General features: G+C 45.5%; 1 protein-coding gene across 3 annotated transcripts in view; it reads right to left on the bottom strand.

Moving 5' to 3' along the window:
• Positions 1 to 24,087, bottom strand: part of B3GNT4 (UDP-GlcNAc:betaGal beta-1,3-N-acetylglucosaminyltransferase 4) — a 90,861-nt gene that overhangs the window by 61,248 nt on the left and 5,526 nt on the right. Inside the window, exon 1 of one of the 3 annotated variants that reach the window (XM_075323266.1) lies at positions 492 to 559. The exons of the other annotated variants lie outside the window; for them this stretch is intronic. The gene's annotated coding sequence lies outside the window, so the exon portion shown is untranslated. Of the gene's footprint in view, positions 1 to 491; positions 560 to 24,087 lie in introns of those variants that run through there. 3 annotated transcript variants of the gene reach the window in all.

Genomic DNA, 24,087 nt, shown 5'->3' on the forward strand with positions numbered 1-24,087 from the left:
AGACATGTGGGAAATGTTATTTATTAACTATTTTGTGTCACAGAAATCTCTGGTTTAACGGTATAAAAATTCAAAAGTTGAAAATTGCTAAATTTTCAAAATTTTTGCCAATATTCAATTTTTTTCATAAATAAACACAAAAAATATTGTCCTAAATTTGGTACTAACATGAAGTCCAATATGTGACGAAAAAACAATCTCAGAATCACCGGGATCCGTTGAAGCGTTCCAGAGTTATAACCTCATGAAGTGACACTGGTCAGAATTGCAAAATTTGGTCTGGTCATTAAGGTGAAAATTAGCTCCGTCACTAAAGGGTTAAGTGTCACTTCAAAGTACAACTTGTTCCATATTTAAACATGCCATAACACAGCTATGTCAACAGAAAAAAAAAAAAAAAAAAAAGGTTACGTTTCTTGGAAAAAGGGGAGGAAAAGACATAAGTGCAAAAAAGAAGTCAAGAGAATATTGGAGCAGAATATTATCAGTACCTTGAGAAAACTTCTGCCGCCAGGTTATTTCTAAGTTTTGGGTCTTGAGGTCCTGTAGCCCAGAAAATCAGAAAATAGGCTTCCAAAAAAAAGGAGTCCAGAAGAATCCTATATACAAAAAGGGAGGAGGAGGGGGTGTTCAGAACATGAACTTCTTAATTTTGTTAATTTTGAAGAGGAGGCTGGCTCTCCTTGCCATCATGGGTCCCTGAATAAGTACGGTACACAATCATTATCGTCAGATGCAGATGTGAGAATCTAGAAGGACAGGTTACCAGTCTTTACTTGCTCCTAGTTTTAGGCTTTATTTTGTCTTGCCCTTGGTTTTATCTTTTCACCGCAGCTTGAAATTATTTACTGTTCTTGTTCAGTTGTGTCAGCCATGAGTCTGACTTTAACCATTTATTTGGTAGGGAGATTAGTAAAAAGTTATCATAAATAAATATGTTAACAAGGCTTTGAAATAAAAATGTAAAAAGGTGTTTCCAATACATTATTTATAAGCCCTAACCACTTTTGTAATTTACATACGGTAATTAAGAAAGGTCTTAGTATTCTCCCTATATGAATTCCTGTATGATTTACTTCTTAGGCCCTGTGCACACACTGCGTTATTACCCGCGGTTTTGCTGCAGAAATTTCTTGAGAAATGTTTGTAATCTTTCTGCAGACATTTCCCAGCAAAACCTATGGGAAAAAAAAAAATAGCTGTGCGAACACTGCGTTTTTTTTCTCAAGAAAATTCTTTCTGCAGAATTTCTTGAGATAATTTGAGAAAATGTGCATGTCACTTCTATATCGCAGGTACCTGCGGTATTTCACTCCATTCACTGTAATGTAATCGCGAAATACCGCGGGTATACCGCAGGTAGCAAATGATGTGCGGTATACCCTCGGTATAGCCGCGGTTTACCTGCGGTAATGTTCATCACTACCCTGCGTTTTGCAGGGAAGTGATGTCATTATGACAGGAAGAGGAAGCGGAGCAGAGTGTAAACACACAGATCACACTCCCTGGACGCCTCACGGAAGCACTTCAGTGTGACCTCCAGGTGCCCTTGCATTCTGTGTCCCGCTCCCTGCCAGCCCCACGGCTGCCAGCCCTACAGTGTCAGTGTCTGCCCGCAGTATCAGCAACTTCTCATGCTGCAGTCAGGCAGCCGCGGGGATGACGAGCACTGACTTCAGGAGGTTAGATGAGATCATTACCTGCTGTGATGATCTCCTGCACTGCTGACGTCACCGCTGTCACTGCCTTCTATGCCCGTCTCGCGGGCGGCCCGAGACTGTTACTAGCGGTGACGTCACGGGCTCTCGCAATACTGCCGAGAATGCGGCGGGCATAGAAGTCAGTGACAGCGCTGATGTCAGCAGTGCAGGAGATCGTCACTGCAGGTAATGATCTCAGCTAACCTCCTGAAGTCAGCGCTCGACATCCCCTGCAGTGACCTGGGCTGACCGATTGATATTAGCTCAGGTCACTGCACTGCTCTCCCAGCCAATGGGGAACATTTTGTTCTTCATTGACTGGGACAGTGACTATGGTATGGATTACGCCGGACCTGGAAATCATTGTTCTTTTCAATAAATTGGTGAAAGAGGGAGTGTTTTTTCAAATAAAACTTTTTTTGTCGTTTTTTTTTTTTTTTTTTTATTACTGACTGGGTTGCTCGTGTCGGGTATCTGATAGACGTTTGACATCACTAACCCCAAGGCCTGATGCCTGGTGACATTAGACATCGAGCATCAACCCGACATATTACCCCATTTGCCACCGCACCAGGGCAACGGGATGAGTTGGGGCCACTTCTGGGGCGGCTGTGGCCTGCTATTTTTAGGCTGGGGAGTGTCCAATAACAGTGGACCTCCCTAGTCTGAGAATATCAGACCACAGCTGTCCGCTTTACCTTGGCTGGTGATCCAATTTGGGGGGGGGACCCCATGTTTTTTGTTTTAAATTATTTAATGTAAAATAACAGCGTGGGGTGCCCTCTGTTTTGGATTACCAGCCAAGGTGAAGCTGCCAGCTGTGGTCTGCAGGCTGCAGCCGTCTGCTTTACCATAGCTGGCTACAAAAGATAGGGGGGATCCCACATCATTTTTTTTTTTATTTATTTATTTTTTGGCTAAATACAAGGCTAGGCACCCTTTAGTGCCAAATGAAAGTCACTAAAGGGTGCCAGCTTAGAATATGCAGGGGGGTGGGACATTATATCTTTCTCATCTATTATCTATCTATCCCTCTATCCATTATCTGTCTATCGATTATCTATATTATTTATTGCAGCTACAGCATAAAAAAACGGGAGGGACCAACCTGCGGAAAAACCGCGGCAAAAATCGCATGTGTTTTTCCCGCAGTTTTTTACCGCAGGTGCGGTAATCTTCAACTCCCAGAAGTTTCTCAAGAAATTTTCTTGAGAAAAATTACTTTTCTAGTGCACACATAGCCTTATGAAGTTTCATTGGAGGAGAGTCTCAGAAGGATGAACCTGCGGTCACTTCTCTGCAGCTTTATCACCCCTTCCCCCTGAATAATATCATCTGGGGGTGGAGCTCTGGTCACTTACCACAGTTTCTTCCACCAATACTGACCTGGATGACGTCCCAATTCAATCATGGTGATGGTTGTGTTTGTAAGGAGGACTAAATACAGATTTTTTTCTCTACCAACACACGATCTGTCCCTGCCACCTCAGGAACAGAAGCCACAACCAAGAATACCCATCGGACCAGACCCAATGATTACCACACAGCGCTGGAGATTTTCAAAAGGTATTTGTGGGGTGTACAGGGCGTGTCAGGGGATAACATGCATCTTTATAGAATGCAGCACAGGCGTTGCCTAAAGTGCCAAAATGCAGTGAAAAAATGCAAGTAAAATAAGGTGCAGAAATTCTGCAGCATCAAAAACCCAACAAATACTGACTGGGAACATGGCCTTATAGCTAGTAATGGGTGTATTCGCAGATAACAGGGACAAGCGGGTCTAACTGGATTAAAAAAAAAAAGAAGAAAATCCCGGTTCCGACTTGGGATTGGTCTCAATTACCTGGCCAGACATCAGTCCCCATATAAGTCTACAGAAGGGGTGGGGAACTTTTTTACTGCCGTGGGCCATTTGGAATTTTCTACCAACCTTCGGGGGCCGCACCAAATTATCAACTTGAAAACTACCCTGCTATATTTGGTAAAACAATTAACTCACCCCTACTGTGGTGGTTGGAGCAGCTTCTCTTGTGCGGCTGTGATGTTCGATGATATTGATCATGTTGTTTCTCACAGCTGCTTTTCCAGGTTTGTCTCGGTCTGCAGAGGCTGGGGCCCTACACCTCCCATTCCAGGAGAGGCGCGGCACGGACAGCACTAGGTGGCGGCACGGACAGCACTAGGTGGCGGCACGGACAGCACTAGGTGGCGGCACGGACAGCACTAGGTGGCGGCACGGACAGCACTAGGTGGCGGCACGGACAGCACTAAGAGGGGGTCCAGAGCACTTGGGGCTACAAACAGCACTAGGGGGTACACAGCACTGGACAGGGGGGCAGCGGTGGGTTGCGTACTCAGTAGTGGAGGGGAGGAGGCACACAGCACAGGTCTGAGAGGCCTATACAGCAGGGAGGCATCTGCTGCACCTCTTCTGTGCCTGGAGCCCAGCACACTGCTTAATCCGCCCACAAGGTAAGCCCTGAGCACAGGTCAGGGTTGAGCCTAGAATGTAAGGGCTGCAGTCAGGTCTAGTACGGGCTGCAATCAGGATCTGGAAGAAGCCCGTACATTCTAGCATCTACCCAGAACGCACTGGGATTTAAAAGGGCCGGCGGCCGGCAAAAGCGCGAGTGCCGCTCGAGCACTGTGGTTCCCGGGAATGTGCCCGGGGACCATAGAAAAAGTTATTGCGGGCCACAAACAGCCCGGAGGTTCCCCACCCCTGGTCTATGGGGACCAGAATCAGGCAATTAAAAATGGTGGTAGAAGGGATAGGGGGATAGGAACAAGAGAGCTGTACTTACCAAGTCTCTGGTATGGCTGTAACTGCTCCCACGGCCACTCATTATTGCTCATCCATATGCACTGCTTTCCCCGCCCACCGGCCGTCCTGGCATCTGTTATTGGTTGCCGTCAGATGTTCCCCCAGCCTGACTGCAACCAAACACAGGTGCTGTTTGTGGGTCACTATAGTGGTGTAAAAACAAACATCTGGCATAGGGCCCCCCATATTAATACCCAGCACAGATAAAGCATACTGCTACAGCCCCCAGCAATATGCCTTTCTTGGTTGTGAATCAAAATATGAGAAACCGCATGCGGATTTTTTTCTATTATTTAATTAAAAAAAAGACAAAACAAACCAATGTGCCGTCCTCCCTCCAGCCTAAAACTAACAGCGTGCAGCCAGCCAGAATTGACACATCCATTAGATGAGACAGTCCCGATGCCTTACTCGGCTCTTCTCGATTGCCCTGGTGTGGTGGAAATCGGGGTAATAAGGAGTTAATATCATCTCACAGCTGCCACTGAGCCCTAGATTAGTAATGGGAGGCATCAGAGGCTGGGGGCGTGTGTAACTGCCACCAATCACAGACACAAGGATGGCTAGTGGGCGGGGAAAGTAGTGCATATGGATGAGCAATAATGAGCAGCCTCGGAAGAAGAACAAGCAGCCACGGGAGCAGTTACAGCAGTGCCGGAGCCTCAGTAAATATGAAGCGCTTGCTTCATTCTTATTTTTCCATTAATTATTTCTCGAGTGCAGGATCATTAGCCTAAATTCTCAAGGAATTCTGGGTCCGGTACCCAGGTACGTTTGAAACCGCACGGATCTGGACTTTTACAGTCCATGTCCACCCATCACTACTTATGGCCCCTTGATGTCTCGTTTCTGTAAGGCCCCCTTCACACGTCAGTGATTCTGGAACGTATGTGCTTTTTTTTTTTATACGTACCAGAATCACTGACATACGCAGACCCATTATAATCAATGGGTCTGCGCAAACATCAGTGATTTTTCACTGAACGTGTCTCCGTGCAGCGTATACCCGTGTCCGTGATTCTGCACGGAGACAAGTCAGTTTTTTTCTGGCATCACTGATGACCCACGGACCACACTATGGTGTGATCCGTGAAACACGTACCAGAAAAACACTGACATATCAAATAAACATTTTCAACTCACCTTTCCAGCAACGCACTGTGCAGCCTCCGATCTCTGCAGCTCCTGCCCGGCTCATCAATATTCATAAAAGCAGGAACAGCCGACCAGGAAGTAGCTGCATAGAGCGGTGGGCGGACGCTGCAGAGCCGAGGAGTTCAGCACCATGGACAGCAGTAGTGAAGGCAGGTGAGTAATGTCCATTTGCAATCACTGATCACGGATTGCACATGGACAACCCACGTGTGCCGTGAATCACGGAACAGTGAGGGACATGTGCGTGTTTTACACGTCAGTGAAGAGCGTCTGTTTTTCACTGACGTGTGAAACGGGCCTAAATGAGGTTGCGTGGTCAGAAACAGCAGGTCGGCCATGATAGAAGTATGGCAGTGGGGACTGAACATGCGAAGTAGTGGTGATAGAATAAGTCTGGTGGCAGTAAAACCAGCTGCGGCCAGTCGCCCTATCCATCACCATGATTAATTTGAGACGTCATCAGGAGCGGAGGAGAAATAGGATGTGATAAGAGACAGCAGCACTGTCCTTAGGTAACGTCCTGTTTCAGGGTGATTGAAGATACATGGAAATGACCACAGGGCCATCTTCTGGGGACATCCCATTTGAGAATTCTCAAATGAAAGGTCACAAGAAGTTTAATAAAAACAAAAACACAGATGGAGGAATTAACAGAATAGGGAGAATAGTTGGGAATTGCAAGTTACAAAAGTGGTTAGTGTGTAAAGATAGACATTGAGAAAGGACATTTTAGGTGCCCGACCACCCCTTAAGGATAAGGACACACAGCGAGAGTGGAATGCGGAAAAAAAAAAAAAAAAAAAAAAATCGCATTCCACCCGAACCCATGTGACACTAGGGGGCAGCTCCCATGAGCGATTTTTTTTCTCAGGCCTAATTGGACCGAGAAAACAATCGCAGCATGCTGTGGGTTGAATCCGATTCTTTTTCACTCGCACCCATACAAGTCTATGAGTGCAAGAGAAACATCACATTGCACTCTCATTACACCGGTGAAATGAGAGTGCAGTGTTAGAATCACATCAGCTGATAATGAAGGAGGTAGGGAGATTAATCCCTCCCTCTCTTCTGCAGTGCCCGCCCTGTCCTCCGTGGCTTTGCTGCGATCACATCACAGTGGCTTGACAGTCGCATGACAGTCAGCTTACACTCTAGCAGAGCGGGAGCAGAGTGTCATGCGATTCACTTGCATTAATGGCCGTGTGGCCCCAGCCTTAAAGGGGTTGTCCGACAGATTTATAAAAGACATTATATACATCTTTAAATAAGAACAATTTAAACATAATTTAATATACCATCAAATTAAGACTGTGGGAGCCTAGCAGATGCAGCACTTCACCAATGTTGAGGTTTTCTACCCAGACATCACACTCACACATCTTCTAGTCATGCAAGTTTTGTAACAGTTAAGAAAGATCAGTTCCCTTTCAGTTTTAGAGAAGTGACATGCTCTTACTGAAAGATTATAATTAGTTAATTTACACTTTATTTCCGAATGTTAGAATTAAACTGGGAATTTTTTTATCACATACTGAAGTAATAACAGGATGCCTTGCTCTGCAACGAAGCCTGAAAAGGAGTTTGAAAGCCATGAATTTTCTCTACAAATTTCCCTGATTGTGACACTTCTAAAAGAGCTATAATAATGTTGGTCTAGACAAGTCTCAAGCTTGCCACATGACATTTATCTGCAGATCTACCAAAATTAGGAGACTTTTGCTGAGAATCTAATGTCTGTAGTGATCATGCATGCAGGGAAAAAAACAAAATAAATAAGCTGCATTTACCAAAGATATGCATATACTTGTGTGTATATGATTGGGCAGCTTAATCTCTTAGTAACTGAGCCAATTTTGACCTTAAAGGGAACCTGTCTGTAGAATTTTCGCAATTAAACTAAAAGATTCCCCTTCTGCAGCTCCTGGACTGCATTCTAGAAAGGTTCCTCTTGCTTCTGTGCCCCCTTTCAGACCTAAATAAAAACACTTTATAAAATCTTACCTTTTGGTATGCTAATGTGTTTTTATGGCCACGAGGGCGGGCTGTATTGCGTCCGTTATTCACCCTCCTGCCGCTGTTCGACGTCCCCCATTGCTCATCTACATACATGAGGACGCCGCCCTCATGTAACGCAGTGCTCCCGAAGTCTCACGCATGCCCAGTGGCACTATCGCGGGACTGAGCACTGTGCAAAGCGTGAGGGCTGGTGAGGTTATTGCGCAGGCGCGAGATTATGGGCAGCGCTGTGATTGTCATCAGCAGCGTCATCCAAGTACCAGCCCATAATCTCGTGCCCGCGCTTCTCCCTCTGACAGCACCGCTATGCGCAAGCACTGGTCATATCAACCACGTTACCCATTACCCATCTTTCCCTGTTGTCCCCTGAGGCTGCTTGTTGCGGCCCGCAGACCCTGTGCAACATTTGGACATGAGGAAGCGATCTGCAAAGTGGGTCCCCAAATGTTTGACAACAGATCAGAGAAGCATGCGAGTGAAAACTTCCCAGTCCATTTGTCAGCTCTTCTGGACTGATAAGAACTTCCTGGATAAACTGGTCCCTATGGATGAGACATGGATTTATTTGTATGACCCTGAAAACAAGGAGCAGTCGAAAGAGTGGAGGCACAGTGGTTCTCCTCGTCCAAAGAAGTTCAGGGTGTGAAAATCAGCCACTAAGGTGATGGCATCTGTGTTCTGGAATAAGGAGGGCGTGCTGCTAGTGGACTACCTTCAAGAGGGTTCTAACATCAATGCAAGGTGTTATAGTGAACTTTTGGACCAATTGAAGGCAGCTCTGAAGGCTAAAAGGCGCCGCAAGCTGTCCAAAGGAATCTTGTTCCTGCAAGACAGTCTCCGCTCACACTGCACAAGCAACCACGGCAAAAGTTGCAGAGCTGGGCTTCCAGCTGGTTGACCACCCACCTTATTCACCAGATCTAGCTCCCTCAGACTATGATCTGTTTCCAAACCTGAAGAAACACCTCAGGGGTATCAAATTTCACACCATTTCTGATGCCATGGCTGTTACGGATGCCTGGTTTGAGGCACAACCGAAATTCTTCTTTTTGCTAGCCTTACAGAACTTGAAATAACGATGCCAAGAAGTGTGTTGACATCAGTGGAGAGTATGTGGAATAAATGTAAAGTTTCATCATCCTCTCGTTTCTTTCTGGGTAAAGCCAAAGACTTATCAGCAGCCCCTCATATATTTCAAGTGACAGATGGCGGACCTTAGTGGAGGCTGTTTTTTTTTTCTTAAGGCCCTGTCTCACACAGAGTTAAATCTGTGGCAGATCTGTGGTTGCAGTGAAATTGTGGACAATCAGTGCCAGGTTTGTGGCTGTGTACAAATGGAACAATATGTCCATGATTTCACTGCAACCACAGATCTGCCAAAGACTTCTCGGTGTGTGACAGGGCCTTTAGTTAGGGTTTTTATTGGTAACATTTTGGGGTACAGAACATTTTTTGATCGCTTTCAGTATAAGGCTGGGATCATATTCTTCTGTTCAATACTGAGCACTTACGACGGGTTTCCGATTAAATCCCAAAAAAATGTAATTCAGATGAAACCCCGGAGGGAACCATTTACTAGAATGAGGCAGATAGAGACACTTTAGACTCTGGTTGGTGTATGTTCCGATGGCAACCATCTTTTGTAAGCGTGCACAGAGCTGTGGTCATCCACACTTGTGCGCTAAAAAGTCGCCCAAGCACAAAGTGTCTCCATCTGCTTCATTATAGTGAGTGGTTCCATAGGGTTTTTTTTACAAATCGCGTTTTGGGGGGGGGATTAAACAGAAAGTCTGATGTAAGTGGTCAGTGGAGAGAGCAGGATAAATGTGAAATGAGTCTTTTTCTGAATTTTAGAAGGTAGAACAAACAAAGAGCAATACAAGAATAGGTTTTCTGCTTTTTGAAAGGTGTAAGGCTGGAGTCACACTTGCGATTGGAAAATCGGACCGATTCTCATGCTAGAAAGTAGGATGAGCTCTGTCCGAGTGTTGATCTGTGTGCAATGCAACTGCAATGCGATTCTGTGATTTTTCTGTAGATTGTAGTCCGTGTGCAATCACTGTGTGATCCGTACGAGATCCGTTTTTATTCTCAGCAGCTATATCATCTGCCATTCAGCTCTACTACATGGCCGCTGACAGCAGACACAGACAGAGCTGCGCGATCAGAATGAACTCGGATGAACTTCACCCAACTTCATTGTCATCCCGCGGCTCTGTGTCGTGGCCTGATTTTCGGTCACCGATGAAGGTCTCACCGGTGACCGCAAATCCCGAGTGACTGAAGTGATCAGCGGTGCAGTCACTGAGGTTACCCGCGGCCACAGCTTCAGTCCTCCACCTGAGATCTGTGGCCGCAGAAAACCTGGGTGACATCATTGCTGATAGCGCGACTCACTTCAGTTGCTCTGTGGAGCTCACAGAGAGCAGTCGTGGTCTGTGGCCGCTCTCTGTCAGCTTCCGATGTAGAAGAGCTGAAAGTGTCGTGGGACCTCGTGAGGATTACGTCGGACATGGCGGGCTATTTGGGAAGTAATAAAGTGGTGAAAGAGGGTATTTTTTGTCTTTTATTAAAAAAAAAAAAAAAAAGATTGAGTTTATTTTCTTTAACTTACAGGTTAATCAGGGAAGGTATCTCGGGGAGACGCGTGCCATGATTAACCTAGGACTTAGTGGCAGCTATGGGCTGCTGCCATTATCTCATTACCTCGATTACCACCGCACCAGGGCAATTCGGGATGAGTCGGGTACAGTCCCGGGACTGTCGCATCTAATGGTAATTCCGGGCGGCTGCTGGCTGGTATTTTTAGGGTGAGGGGCTCCCCATAACGTGGGGCTCCCTATCCTGACAATACCAGCCTCCATCCATATGGCTTTACCTTGGCTGGTATCAAAATTGGGGGGACTGCACGCCGTTTTTTTTTAATTATTTATTTTACTGCACAATATAGACCCACCCACCGGCAGCTGTGATTGGTTGCAGTGAGATAGCTGTCACTCAACGTGGGGGCAGGTCTGACTGCAACCAATCATAAGCGCCAGTGGGCAGGGAAAGCAGTGAATACGTGATGGAATAATGAGCGGCTGGCTTTTTCAAAAGAGGAAAAGCCGCTGGAGCTCTGTGACAGCTGTGCAGTGCAGTGCCGGCGATCGGCGAGTATGAGAGAAGGGGAGAGACCAGACCGACAGAGAGAATAGAATAGAGAATAGTTTTTGCACCCAGTTCAGACTTAGAATGGTGTTCCAAACGTTATTCCTTATTTGTTAAGAGAGAGAATAGAGACTGAGAGGGAGAGACCGACTGACCGACCTCATTCATTTACAGTGTTCTCTGCAACATGCGATAAATGTATTTAGAAAAACTCAGGTCACTAGGATGGTCTGTGTGCCGTCCGTGTGACATCAGTTTTTTTTCTCGCACCCATAGACTTGCATTGGCGTGACTCGCACGAGAAACGCTAAAAATCGCAGCATGCTGCCTTTTCTCAGTCCGATTTGAGCTGAGAAAAAAAAAAAAATAGCAGATCGGAGCTGCCTCATTGCTTAACATTGGTCCGAGTGCAATGCGAGATTTTCTCGCATTGCACTCGTGCGAGTTAATCGCAAGTGTGACTCCAGCCTAAGAGATGACTATACTTGGGGGTCAGTGCAAGTACAGCTATACCAGATTTATAGTTTCTTTTTAGGTTTTGCTTTGCTGCTATCACACAGTAAAAAAGGGGGTTTTTTTTGGTTTTTAATAATACATAGTAATTTTGTGGCAATTTTCTGAGAGCTGCAACTTATCTTTTGGCGAACAGAGCTGTATGAGGGCTTATTTATTGCGGGATGAGTTGAAGATTTTTAACGATACCATTTTGAGATGTACAACATTTTTTTACTTTTAAATTCAGATTTTTCAGATGCAGAATGAATAAAAAAAAAACAGCAATAAATTTATTATATATATATATATATATATATATATATATATATATATTATATTATATTATATTATATTATATATAAAAAAAAAAAAATTTTTATTTTTTTTTTGCATGGTTCACAGTGTGGTAAGTGTTAAGACCAAATCTGTTCTTCGCATGAATACGGTTACAGCGATATAAGCCTTACATAGCTTGTTTTATGCTTTGCTACTTTTTAAAAAAAAAAAAAAAAAATGTATTTGTTGTTTCATCACCACATCCTGAGAACTGAAATTGTATTATTTTTTTTGCTGAGTGAGCCATATTACAGCTTGGTGTTTTTTTTCCACAGTTTGTTTCAGGTTTTTTGTGTTTTTTTACATTTTTTTTTTACTTTTTGACCACTTTATATTACATTTTTTGTATCAGATGAAAAAGCGACATTTTGGTGTATTTTTTTTTTAGATTGTGTTGGCTGTAAGGAATAAAAAACATGACATTTGTATAGTTTATTGTTGTTCCAGACGTGGTGATACTAATTGTGTGTATGTTTTTTTTAAATTTTAACACAAAGGCTGCGTTTATAGTGGCGAGAAGAGTGATCTGTGTTGTGTGGTTTGGGTTTTTGTTTTTTTTTTTTTTTTTTACTTTTTCCCACAGTCACACTGTGGGACATGACATTTTTTCTAGCTTGATCACTGGTCTCATGCACTGCTGATTACTTGCACACTACATCATTCACACCAACAATATATTAGAAATAAAGTCAAGGATGTAACTAAGGCTCTCATAAATGAGACATACAGTATGTTGGCCAACAAACGGTTGTTTATCAGAGTGAAAAACAAAAAAAAACAAACCTCATACTACACTGGTCATGCTCCATTACTTTAGACAATGATACAGCCAGTGATTGTGATCAGCTGAAAGAATGGAATATACCCGATTAGTCTTTTAAATAATAAACACTTGTTGCTAGGCCAAATGAATAACTGCTCGTTTCACTGCAGCAGCCGCCGATAATTTGTTATGGTTAAAAATCGGCCATTTTGGATGACTTTTCTCTGATTTATATGGGGTCCTCAACAGAGTTGGAGCGCACAAAGTAGCCCAATTCCTCTGATAATTCCAAATGCATGTTGCAGACAATGGACAAAAAAAAAAAATCCAACTTATTCAGCAATCTGACAAAATAATGGTCAGGGGGAAATTTGCAATACCAGCCACTTTGGCCGACTTTTACCTAATGTGTAAGCATTAGCGCTGCAGTGTTTGGGTTCATTTCAAAATACGTTGAGGTGAAGATGTCAGCTCAGGCCGCAGCTTGTCAACATATATTTACGGACAACTTAGTTTTCAGATATCTTGCCACAACCAACAGGAAATTGGTGATTCTGGGAACTAGTTTGATTGTTGCATGTGGAGTTGGAGGAATTTGGGACACTCCGTATCTGCCTCATGGGGTTCTTGCCTTCCTAGTATAGATCAATCTTAGGCCCTGTGCGCACACTGCATTTTTGCTGCAGTAATTTCTTGAGAAAATGGTTGTAACCTTTCTGCAGACATTCCCCAGCCAACCCTATGAAAAAAAAAAAAAAAAAAAAAAAATAGCTGTGCGCACACTGCGTTTTTTTCTCAAGAACATTCTATCTGCAGAATTTCTTGAGAAAAAGAATGAGCATGTCACTTCTTTTCTGCAGGTACCTGCGTTTTTTGCCATTGCTAGTGGTAAAAAACCCCAGGGACCAACCTGCGGGAAAAACGCATCAAAAAAAGGGGTAAAAACGCATGGGTTTTTCGGTGCGATTTTTGAACGCAAGTGCGCTAATCTTTCAGACTCAAGAAATTTCTTGAGAAAAATCCTTTTTATAGTGCGCACAGGGCCGAAGTTTATAGCTTGAACTCTATGGACGTGTCTTCTTTCAGCCTTAAAACACTATTGTGGGCTATGATAAAACTGCAGCACAAGGATATGTACACACATTATTTGTTGCAGATACTTCTGCAATAAAAAAAAAAAAAATTACCATATGTGCGTCTCTTGGCAGGAAACCCGCTTCATATAATATTATAATAAGGTTTTTTAACCTATTCATTAGAATAGGTGATAAAAGCTACAAAAACAGTGAAAGATTTGACATGCTGCTGATATGAAATAGCTTCAAATCTGCAAGGAAAAAACATTGCAATATGTGCCTGAGATTTCAGGAATCTCACTCTGCTGGGATAGAGTAAAAAGTTGCATTTCTCGCAATAAAAACACGCAACGTAAACATACCCCAAGATTACTCTACTGAACTGAGATACAAAGTAAAATAAGCAATTTACAACCCCCTCAGCCTCCAGTATTTTACTCCAGCCTTATAAAATTAATTGTCTGTAGTATGAACCATTTATGATGCCATTTTACATGCATGTTCGTGATATTTTTCATCATAGAGATGGGCGAGCACTAAAATGCTCGGTTCTCGAGTTGAACAAGTCAGACACTTTTGAAAGTGCTCAACTCGAGTAACGAGTATAATGGAAGTCAATGATGGGGCAGTTCGGCTCTCCGCCCACATACAGTCAGCCATAAACAGAGCATGTCTGGGGGCGGAAGAGTGTTTTTTTTTTCTTTTCTATATAATACAGACAAAAACTTTGTTTCAATCCCAGTGAGAGCCAAATACTGTGAATGGCTTCCACTGGGATGCCTGTACACATCACGCAGTGAAGCGAGCCTTTGCTTTGTGGTCGCTGTTTCACGCATAACACATCCGAGCACCCGTGATAGTCAGCCGAGCATGAGTACCCGAGCACCCAGATGCTCAATCAGGTACAGAACAGTGGTGAGCACGCTCATTCAACACTAATTTTTACTGGGCAGTTTAGAATATCTTTTGAGAAACCTATGGTGAAAAAAAAAGCAGGGAAATGTCATAGATAAGGAAAGCTGGAGAGTGAAAAGATGACTGGCACAATATAGGGTTCACTCACATTGGCGTATAGCGTCCACTGATTTTCTTATTTGAAAGAATCGGATGCGATAGCCTTAGTATATGTGCGCACTTTGCGTTTTCACCTACGTTTCCGCAGCGTTTTCATGCCAAAAGGCATGCGTTTTGATTTGCCCTATTAGTCTATGGAAAAGGAAGATTTCCTGACCGCACTTTGCGTTTCAAAACGCTGCGTTTAATTTGTGGCAAAAACCACGCGTTCAAAGAAGCAGCATGTCAATTGTTTTTGCCATTTCTGCAGCGTTTTGCTAACATTGAAGTCAATGAGAAGTAGCAAAAAGCAAGCAACATCAAAATTCCAGCGTTTTACCTGGTTTTTAGCTGCAGAAACAAGGCGTTTTGGACTTCCAAAACGCATGCTTTTCTGACATCAAAATAATGGAATGATAGGTCCCTTTATACACATAGTCCAACAAATAAAATAATGAAAAATATCAATTTATTGCTATTTTACCGCTAAATAGTATATAACCGCTATAATTATATGAAATAACTATTTTCTATATTATTTCAATAATTATATGTGTTCTTTTTTTTCTCTTTTTTCATTATGTTTGACTGTTTAAACTTTATTTAGCAGTGTCTTTATGTTTAAAACGCATCTGTCAAAACGCAATGGAAAAGCATGTAAAAAGCGCTAAATACGTATGCGTTTTTACCGCTTTTTTGTGGTTAAAAGCAATTTTGGCAAAAGCAATTTCTACCAGAGGATGCGTTTAGAACTGCAACTAGGACGACGCAAAGTGCGGACATAGCCTAATGACACTTGTCTCAAACTCCGCTGCAAGGTGAGTCGGGTGTCATTATACTGTGATCTTATTCTCTCACATGCGAGAGTCGGAGTACAGGTGAGGAGAAGAGGGAGAACTTAATTTCTCCCTCTTCTCCATGGTCTGTCTCCGGGTATATCGCACTGCACTCTGAGGTCATCTGAGTGCAGTCCGATGTTTCACACTCCCCAACAGACCTGTATGGGTGCGTGTCACCTGATCCATAGGCACTTGTAGCAGGCCATGATTGTTTTCTCATGCCAATTCGGCATGACGAAAAGAAAAAAAAAAAAAAAAAAAAGCAGATCTGCACTGGCTGTATTATATGCGGAGTTCCTACAATCAGTATTTGGCACGCTTTTCATACTGTAGGTTCTTTTGCCCCAGTTAGCTAAATTCCCATCTCCAAGATCCTATCCCAATATGTAGTAGGTGTAATAATAATAATGTTCGCAAATACCTCCAATTAGAAATGTAGTATAGTTATTTTTCTTTTCACTATGTCGCTTACCTGTTCAGGGAATTACAGGACCTTAGGTATCCATGGTTACAACCACGCATATAGTCACAGTAAGGCTGCTTTCACACTTGCGTTGTGCGGCATCCGTTGCTATCCGCCGCCTTGAGGAATTACGGTAACCGTTGCAGGAAACCGTTTATTCCTCTTAGACTTCTATTAAGGGCGGATTGCAATGGATGGCCTTGCGTTGCATCCGCCCCGTGGCACATCAGTTTTGTTGGTGACCATCAGGCGGAGGGAACGCAGCATGTAGCGTTTTTTGAGCGGCGGAATCCTTTATTTTAATCGCGGGGCACGCTGAGTTTTTTGTTTTTTTTTTTAAAATCACAGGAACACTGATTTACTCTCAGTGGCCGAACGATCAGCTGATCGCCCGGCAGCCAGCTTTTGAGAGCAATCAGCTGGGCGCCCGGCTTTTGACAGCGATCAGCTGGGCGCCCGGCTTTTGACAGCGATCAGCTGATCGTTCACAATGGTCTGCCACAGATAAACCTGTAAAAAAAAAATAAATAAAATAAAAACGGATCGTTGTTTTGCAGCATCAGTGACATCAGTTGTGCCACTATATGCAATGCATCCGTTGCATAAGTCACACAACTGACTGTGACGGATGCAAAACAACAGAAGTGTGAAAGCAGCCTTAGGCTAGGTTCACACACTGCGTTTTTTTGACGCTGCGTTTTTGTGCGGCAAAAACTGCACAAAAACGCACCTGCGTCAAAAAAATTTGGTGCGTTTTTTTGCTGCGTTTTTGCTCACTGCGTCTTTATGCGTTTTTTATCAGTGAACAAAAAAAAAGGTCTGATGTCATTTCCTTCTTCAATGTGTTCTTCATTCTCCACTAGTGTATGCAGAAGAGCAGACAGCTGCAGAACTACAAGGCTCAGCATACTCCATCCAATAGTGTATGCAGGAGAGCAGACAGCAGCTGCAGAACTACAAGGCTCAGCATGCTCCATCCAGGACTGTATGCTTGAGGGAGAGTCAGGGGGAGCAGACCTACAAGGCTCAGCATCCTCCATCCAATAGTGTATGCAGGAGAGCAGACAGCAGCTGTCGAACTACAAGGCTCAGCATCCTCCTTCCAGGACTGTATGCAGGATTACTTTGCCCCCACCCCCCCCCCCCCAAACAAAAAAAAAAAAATGACGTGGGCTTCGCCATATTTTTGTATGCTAGCCGGGTACAGCAGGCAGGTACGGGCTGCCCCCAACCCCCAGCTGCCTATTTGTACCCGGCTGGGAACCAAAAATATAGGGAAGCCCTTTTTTTTTTTTTAAAATTATTTCATGAATTTCATGAAATAATTTAAAAAAAAAATGACGTGAGCTTCGCCCAATTTTTGAGTCCAGCCGGGTACAACTAGGCAGCTGGGGATTGGAATCCACAGTGCAGGGTGCCCATGCTTTCTGGGCACCCCCGCTGTGAATTGCAGTCCCGCAGCCACCCCAGAAAATGGCGCTTTCATAGAAGCGCCATCTTCTGGCGCTGTATCCAACTCTTCCAGCTGCCCTGATGCCGGGTGGCTCGCTGGGTAATAATGGGGTTAGAGCTAGCTGTATAGCTGGCCCTAAGCCCGAAATTCATGGTGTCACGCCAATATTAGACATGGCCACCATGAATTTCTAGTAAAGATAAAAAAAAAACAACACACAGAAAAATATTTTTATTAGAAATAAAACACAACACAATTAGTGACTCCATCTTTATTGAAATAAAGAACCCCCCCTCCGCAGTAATCCTGGGTCAGGGTCCCGCGCCGTCCAATCCGGATCCAATATCATCTGATCGGTTTGCTGGAAGGCAAAGCGATCAGATGATGTGTCAGGATCAAGTGCCTGAATCCCATCACACATCAGCTGATTGTATAAACGGCTTTTATACAATCAGCTGATGCATCGGTGCAAAAAAAAAAAAATAATACTCACTTATGTGCTGATTACCGGCAGCTCCTGGAGCGATGGGGCGGGAGTCTGATCCCGTCCGATCGCTGCAGCAGCTGCCGGTAATCAGGGATGAAGTCTCCTGACGCATCCGCTGATACCGGCCGGGCGCCCGCGTCACCGCGATACTTACGATCAGCTTATGCGTCAGGTGACTGCATCAGGTGATCCATCGCCAGGTCCTGCATCCATCGGAGGTTTCCCGGCCGTCTGCACACAGCCGGAGCGGGGGTGGCGATACCGTGAGAGGAGATGGGAGCGGGCATGGCACCGGGAGTCTGCAGACAGGTGAGTATAACTTTTTTTTTTTTTCTACTGTTAACTTTTGTTTTCGCAGCCGCTTCCACCTCCTGCCTGTACATGGCGCCGCACGGCAGCATACATGCACAGGACGGGAGGTGGACGCGGCGGTGACTGTACCGGGAGGATTCACGCTTCTGTATTTATTGACAGAAGGAATCCTCTTCCTGTACACGTCACTTTACTACCCACCTCCTGCGTTTATAGCTGCGTTTTTGGTCTTAGAAACGCACCAAAACGCAGCTATTTGCGTTTCTCATTGCGTCTTTCAACATCCCATTGAACTCAATGGATGAAAAGCGCAGTGAAAAACGCGGGAATAATTGACATGCTGCGTTTTTGTGGCACCACAAAAACGCAGCTGAAAAAAAACGCTGTGTGCAGACAGCAAAAATGAAAACTTATAGACTTTGCTGGGGAAGCAAAGTCATGCAGTTTTCTGAGCAAAAACGCACCCGAAAACTGCGCAAAAACGCCGCGAAAAACGCACTGTGTGAACTTACCCTTAGTTAGTTGCTAGTGGTCATAACCATGGATACCTAAGGTCCTGCAATGCCCTGAACATGAGGTAAGAGACATAGTGAAGCAGAAGAACTATACTACTTTTTTAATTGGCGGTATTAGCTAATATTATTATGAGTACACCTACTACATATTAGGATAGGATCTTGGGAGATGGGAATACCCCTTTAAGGAAACACAATACTGTATAATCACATGTGTTTTCTTTATCTGTGTATTGTCTTTGAGTCAATCAAGTCTATGGAGAAAATCTGTAACTAAAACGCATATTTACAAAAATCACAGTAGGTCAGTTTATGCAACACACAAAAAAAAAAAAAAAAAAAAAAAAAATGCACACAAGATTTACATAAATCCCTTCCACATTACTGGAATTGTAAGACATAGCGGGTTTTGGGTTTTTTTCCACATCAAATACTCATTGAGCAAACTTTGCCTGGTATACTTTTAGTACCGGAGACTGGAGTTAGTGGGCATGACCGGTGTTTTTGCACACCATTGCAGACCAGCTGCTTTTTGGATGTCATATCGGGGACTGGCCGCTTTGCCTACTTAGTGGGTATGACCAGCCTATAGGGCGTGACCTGGCATTTCCATAATAGACATTATTACTTTTGTGTATGAGAGATTATACATACATACATAAACAGATTGCGTCTCTATTTGGCAACAACCAATAAGCGGTACTGCATTTAGGCAACATCGGCCATGCCCGGTCCTCAACAAGACAACCAATAAGCGGCCGGTCAGCGACAGCATGCGGAAACGCCAGGCCATACTGACTAACTCCGGTCTCCGATACTGCAAGTATGCCACTGTGCCATTTTCTTCTCGTACGAGTTCTAACCGTGTTTTTCACTGATATCACTTGTACCTAATACAAGTTCACAGAGGGATTGTTCACATATCAGTTTTTGGGGGGGGGGGTTTGTGGACCGAACACTGTTCACACAATATTACAAATAAGAAATAAAGTTTGGAACTCCATTCTATGTCTGAACTGGGTGCAAAAACCTAAAAAACATCACTATGGGGAGATAAGGTATGCACACCAGTGACTATGTAAGGGGAATACATGGAATAGCAGAAACTGCTGTGTGAATACTGACATGAAAGAAGGGAATTTTGTTTACTTACCGTAAATTCCTTTTCTTCTAGCTCCAATTGGGAGACCCAGACAATTGGGTGTATAGCTACTGCCTCCGGAGGCCACACAAAGTACTACACTTAAAAGTGTAAGGCCCCTCCCCTTCTGGCTATACACCCCCCCGTGGGATCACGGGCTCCTCAGTTTTAGTGCAAAAGTAAGAAGGAGGAAAGCCAATAACTGTTTTAAATACAAATTCAACCCGAGAAACAACCTCGGAGAACTGAACTGTTCAACATGAACAACATGTGCACCCGAAAAAAAAACAAATTTCCTAAGAAAACAGGGCGGGTGCTGGGTCTCCCAATTGGAGCTAGAAGAAAAGGAATTTACGGTAAGTAAACAAAATTCCCTTCTTCTTTGTCGCTCCTAATTGGGAGACCCAGACAATTGGGACGTCCAAAAGCAGTCCCTGGGTGGGTAAAAGAGTACCTCGTGATAGGGCCGTCAAACAGCCCTTTCCTACAGGTGAGCCACCGCCGCCTGAAGGACTTGTCTACCTAGGCCGGCATCCGCCGAAGCGTAGGTATGCACCTGATAATGCTTGGTAAAAGTGTGCAGACTCGACCAGGTAGCCGCCTGGCACACCTGCTGAGCCGTAGCCTGGTGCCGTAATGCCCAGGACGCACCCACGGCTCTGGTAGAATGGGCTTTCAGTCCTGATGGAATCGGAAGCCCAGCCGAACGGTAGGTGTGAAGAATTGGTTCCTTGATCCAACGCGCAAGGGTGGATTTGGAAGCTTGCGACCCTTTACGCTGACCAGCGACAAGGACAAAGAGTGCATCCGAGCGGCGCAGAGGCGCCGTGCGGGAAATGTAGATCCTGAGTGCTCTCACCAGATCCAATAAATGCAAACCTTTTTCAAATTGGTGAACTGGATGCGGACACAAAGACGGTAAAGTGATATCTTGATTGAGATGAAAGGAAGATACCACCTTGGGAAGAAATTCTGGAATTGGACGCAGAACTACCTTGTCTTGGTGAAACACCAGGAATGGAGATCTGCATGATAACGCCGCCAGCTCGGACACTCTCCGAAGAGACGTGACCGCCACTAGAAAGGCCACTTTCTGTGAAAGACGAGAAAGGGAAATCTCCTTCATAGGCTCGAAAGGCGGCTTTTGGAGAGCAATTAGAACCTTGTTCAGGTCCCAGGGCTCCAATGGCCGCTTGTAAGGGGGGACGATATGACAAACCCCTTGCAGAAACGTGCGTACCTGAGGAAGTCGCGCCAGGCGTTTCTGAAAAAATACGGATAGCGCGGAGACTTGACCCTTAAGGGAGCCAAGCGACAAACCTTTTTCCAACCCAGACTGCAGGAAGGAAAGAAAAGTAGGCAATGCAAAAGGCCAGGGAGAAACTCCCTGAGCAGAGCACCAAGATAGGAATATCCTCCACGCCCTGTGGTAGATCTTGGCGGAGGATGGCTTCCTAGCCTGTCTCATGGTGGCAACCACTTCATGAGATAAACCTGAGGCCGCTAGGATCCAGGACTCAATGGCCACACAGTCAGGTTCAGGGCCGCAGAATTCAGATGGAAAAACGGCCCTTGAGACAGCAAGTCTGGACGGTCTGGTAGTGCCCACGGATGGCCTACCGTGAGGTGCCACAGATCCGGGTACCACGACCTCCTTGGCCAGTCTGGAGCGACGAGAATGGCGCGGCGGCAGTCGGACCTGATTTTGCGGAGCACTCTGGGCAACAATGCCAGAGGTGGGAACACATACGGTAGCCGGAACTGCGATCAATCTTGAACTAAGGCGTCTGCCGCCAGAGCTCGGTGATCGTGAGACCGTGCCATGAAAACCGGGACCTTGTTGTTGTGCCGTGACGTCATCAGGTCGACGTCCGGCATCCCCCAGCGGCGACAGATCTCCTGAAACACGTCCGGGTGAAGAGACCATTCCCCTGCGTCCATGCCCTGGCGACTGAGAAAGTCTGCTTCCCAGTTTTCTACGCCTGGGATGTGAACGGCGGATATGGTGGATGCCGTGTCTTCCACCCACGTCAGAATCCGTCGGACTTCCTGGAAGGCTTGCCGACTGCGTGTTCCCCCTTGGTGGTTGATGTATGCCACCGCTGTGGAGTTGTCCGACTGAATTCGGATCTGCTTGCCTTCCAGCCACTGTTGGAAGGCTTGTAGGGCAAGATAGACTGCTCTGATCTCCAGAACATTGATCTGAAGGGTGGACTCTTTCCGAGTCCACGTACCCTGAGCCCTGTGGTGGAGAAACACTGCTCCCCACCCTGATAGACTCGCATCTGTCGTGACCACCGCCCAGGATGGGGGTAGGAACGACTTTCCTTTTGACAATGAGGTGGGAAGAAGCCACCACCGGAGAGATTCCTTGGCTGCCTGAGAGAGGGAGACCTCCCTGTCGAGGGACGTCGACTTCCCGTCCCATTGGCGGAGAATGTCCCATTGTAGTGGACGCAGATGAAACTGCGCAAAAGGAACTGCTTCCATTGCTGCTACCATCTTCCCTAGGAAGTGCATGAGGCGCCTCAAGGGGTGCGACTGGCCCTGAAGGAGAGATTGCACCCCTATCTGTAGCGAGCACTGTTTGTCCAGTGGAAGCTTCACTATCGCTGAGAGAGTATGAAACTCCATGCCAAGATATGTTAGTGATTGGGTCGGGGTTAGATTTGACTTTGAAAAGTTGATAATCCACCCGAAACTCTGGAGAGTCTTCAGTGCCACGTTCAGGCTGTGTTGGCATGCCTCTTGAGAGGGTGCCTTGATAAGTAGATCGTCCAAATACGGGATCGCGGAGTGACCTTGCGAGTGCAGGACTGCTACTACTGCTGCCATGACCTTGGTGAAGACCCGAGGGGCTGTCGCCAGCCCGAAAGGTAGAGCTACGAACTGCAGGTGTTCGCTTCCTATAACGAAGCGTAGAAAACGCTGATGCTCTGGCGCAATTGGCATGTGGAGATAAGCATCCTTGATGTCTATTGATGCTAGGAAATCTCCTTGAGACATTGAGGCGATAACGGAGCGGAGAGATTCCATCCGGAACCTCCTGGTTTTTACGTGTTTGTTGAGCAGCTTTAGATCCAGGACGGGACGGAACGACCCGTCTTTCTTTGGCACCACAAACAAATTGGAGTAAAAACCGTGACCTTGTTCCTGAAGAGGAACAGAAGTCACCACTCCTTCCGCCTTTAGAGCGGACACCGCTTGCAGCAGAGCATCGGCTCGGTCGGGCGGTGGGGAAGTTCTGAAGAAGCGAGTTGGAGGACGAGAGCAGAACTCTATCCTGTACCCGTGAGACTGAATGTCTCTCACCCAACGGTCTTTGACCTGTGACAACCAAATGTCGCCAAAGCGGGAGAGCCTGCCACCGACCGAGGATGCGGAGAGAGGAGGCTGAGAGTCATGAGGAAGCCGTCTTGGTAACGGTTCTTCCGGCTGGCTTTTTTGGGCGTGATTGAGTCCGCCAAGAATCTGGGCCCCTCTGATCCTTTTGAGTCCTTTTGGACGAGTAGAATTGGGACCTGCCTGAGCCTCGAAAGGACCGAAAACCAGACTGTCCCCTCCTCTGTTGAGGTTTGTTTTGTCTGGGCTGAGGTAAGGATGAATCCTTACCCTTGGAGTGTTTAATGATTTCATCCAAACGCTCACCAAACAATCGGTCACGAGAAAAAGGCAAACTGGTTAAGCACTTCTTGGAAGAAGAATCTGCCTTCCATTCTCTCAACCACAGGGCTCTGCGTAAAACCACAGAGTTGGCTGACGCCACCGCCGTACGGCTCGTAGAGTCTAGGACAGCATTAATCGCGTAAGACGCGAATGCAGACATTTGAGAGGTCAAGGGTGCCACCTGCGGAGCAGATGTACGTGTGACCGTGTCGACCTGTGTAAGCCCAGCTGAAATAGCTTGGAGTGCCCATACGGCTGCGAATGCTGGCGCCAACGACGCTCCAATAGCTTCATAGATGGATTTTAACCAGAGCTCCATCTGTCTGTCAGTGGCATCTTTAAGTGCCGCCCCATCTTCCACTGCAACTAGAGATCTGGCTGCAAGCCTGGAGATTGGAGGGTCCACCTTGGGACACTGTGTCCAGCCCTTGACCACGTCAGGGGGAAAAGGATAGCGTGTATCTTTAAGCCGTTTGGAAAAACGCTTATCTGGATAAGCGTGGTGTTTCTGGATTGCGTCTCTAAAATCAGAGTGATCCAGAAACGTGCTTAATTTACGCTTGGGATACCTGAAATGGAATTTCTCCTGCTGTGAAGCTGCCTCCTCCGCAAGAGGAGCTGGTGGAGAAATATCTAACATCCT

This window comes from Anomaloglossus baeobatrachus, chromosome 1, assembly GCF_048569485.1.
Source record: "Anomaloglossus baeobatrachus isolate aAnoBae1 chromosome 1, aAnoBae1.hap1, whole genome shotgun sequence".
NCBI lineage: Eukaryota > Metazoa > Chordata > Amphibia > Anura > Aromobatidae > Anomaloglossus > Anomaloglossus baeobatrachus.